General features: G+C 43.4%; 1 protein-coding gene across 1 annotated transcript in view; it reads right to left on the minus strand.

The window, feature by feature from the left end:
- Positions 1 to 2,500, minus strand: part of LOC311370675 (neuropilin-2-like) — a gene marked incomplete at both ends in the record, with an annotated part of 10,630 nt that overhangs the window by 2,495 nt on the left and 5,635 nt on the right.

A 2,500-nucleotide genomic window follows, 5' to 3' on the forward strand; every position in this document is an offset into this window, starting at 1 on the left:
GTGTAATGGTGTAATGGTGGATGTAAGAAGTAAATATACATATGATTAATTGACAATGTCAATTATTCTGGATCGTTATTAATATAATTTTGTTAGGTATGTATGTATGTATGTATGTATGTATAATCTAGTATTTTTTCATAGCGTGAAAAAGCATTTTTCTTTCATGCCAGTAAAGCAATTGAAATGAATCGAATGGAGAAAGAGAAGGAGGTGAGAAGGGACAGAACAGCCTTCCTCAAGGACAGACGGGAAGTAGGAAGCACTGATGACCCATGAATTCCTCCTGTGGGGGAACAAGTCTGTATCACACGGTATGCACACGCCCACCACACACACACACACACACGCACACACACACACACACACACACGCTGCTAGTTCAGGTTGACCTTTGACCTGGGGTGTCATCGACCAAGCGTCCCGCCTACACCACATTAACGTGTGTGTCGTATAACACATTAACTGATAAAGATGATAAAGACGACTTGTCTACCACGCCAGAAAACTTTGGAAAACTCTACTGCTACTCTGCGTAACTCAATTTAACCTGAGAAAACTGCTGACGAAACACTGAATCGGCACTTAAGACGCACTGTAAGATGAAGTAAAATGCAAACAGATTTGTCCGTACTTTCTATGAGTAAATGTTGTTGAAAGTGGGGTTTCACGAGCTAGATCTCAGGAGTGAGCGGAAACATGGCAGCCGTCCCAATACACTGCTTCTTATGTGAAGCCAGCTACCACTCTGGTCGACAGCTTACTGTACCTTATTCACTCAGAGTGGTTTATATAAATCTCTCTATCCCTCTCTATCTCTTCCTATCCCTCTCTTCACCATCTCTCCCTCTCCCCGGTCTCTCTATCCCTATCTCTCGCTCTCTCTCCCCGGTCTCTCTCTCTCTCGCGCGCGCGCTCTCTCTCTCTCTTTCTCTCTCTCTCTCTCTCTCTCTCTCTCTGTCTCTCTCTCTCTCTCTCTCTCTCTGTCTCTCTCTCTCTCTCTCTCTCTCTCTCACACACACACACTCTCTCTTTATATATATTGCATCCATCCAGCCTCATTACCAGTTGTTGAAAATATAGAATGGCACAAAGCTTGCCCAAGGATGCACAGTAAACACAAAATGTTTTTGTGTTACACACACACACACACACACACACACACACACACACAAACACAAACACACACAATTTTATATGTTCACACTAAAGGCTGGGGTAATAACATGTTTACCTTGGATAAAGAAAGCAACAAAAACATACAAACGTGTACATAATTGATTATCCATGCCAACAATAGGGTGTCCTTTTGTAATACCGCTACACTAATTCAGTTAAGCCGTGCGTTGTGTGGTGCCAGCAGGTGCATGAGTCACCGCACAGGAGGCATTGGCTCGTCGATGAGCGAACGCCATTGTCCCGGTTCGCGGCAGTGACTCACTTTTTAAACACCGCCGCCTCTTGACAGCCGTTAAATAAAACCTTTCTCGTATTGAACCGAACACGCTCCGGGAGTTCTGGTTAATGCAGGATTTTTTTCCTTCCCAAAAATGTTGTTAAACTGAATCAACAGAGCGAGGCGTTGGGTCCCGTTTGGGTCGCTCTCAGTCGACGGGAGAGAGAGATAAAGAGAGAGGCACAGTTAGGCCCCGTGTAAAAAAAATATATTCTCTATTGTTTGGTCGCTGAATTTGAAAATGATACCAACTGTGCTGAACTCGGCTAACTATCCTAACAGAGCTAACTTTATGACCTGAGATAACAGAGCCGCCGATGCTAACTGAGCCAACTGGTTTTTCTAACTGAGCGAACCTTGGAAACTTAGCGCACTTCACTGACCGAGTCGCCTGAGCGAACTGAATCAACCGTTAACGAACGAACATTCATGCTGTTAAGCGAGGTAACAGTGCTAACAGATATAATTCCTCATGATGCTAATTGAGCTAACAGCACTAACATAGCTTTTTAATGCCCCATGATGCTAACTGTGCTTACAGAGCTTTATATCGTCCCATGATGCTAACTGTGCTACAAGACCTCAGATGTCCCATGATGCTGACTGTGCTAAAAGAGCTTTATATTGTCCCATGATGCTAACTGTGCTAAAGAGCTTTTAGATGTCCCATGATGCTCACTGTGCTAAAAGAGCTTTATATTGTCCCATGATGCTCACTGTGCTAAAAGAGCTTTATATTGTCCCATGATGCTCACTGTGCTAAAATAGCTCAGATGTCCCATGATGCTCACTGTGCTAAAAGAGCTTTATATTGTCCCATGATGCTAACTGAGCTAAAAGAGCTTTATATTGTCCCATGATGCTAACTGAGCTAAAATAGCTCAGATGTCCCATGATGCTAACTGTGCTAAAGAGCTTTTAGATGTCCCATGATGCTCACTGTGCTAAAGAGCTTTTAGATGTCCCATGATGCTCACTGTGCTAAAGAGCTTTTAGATGTCCTATGATGCTCACTGTGCTAAAGAGCTTTTAGATGTCCCATGA

Source organism: Micromesistius poutassou (assembly GCF_964030765.1).
Source record: "Micromesistius poutassou genome assembly, contig: SCAFFOLD_1142, whole genome shotgun sequence".
Classification (NCBI taxonomy): Eukaryota; Metazoa; Chordata; class Actinopteri; order Gadiformes; family Gadidae; genus Micromesistius; species Micromesistius poutassou.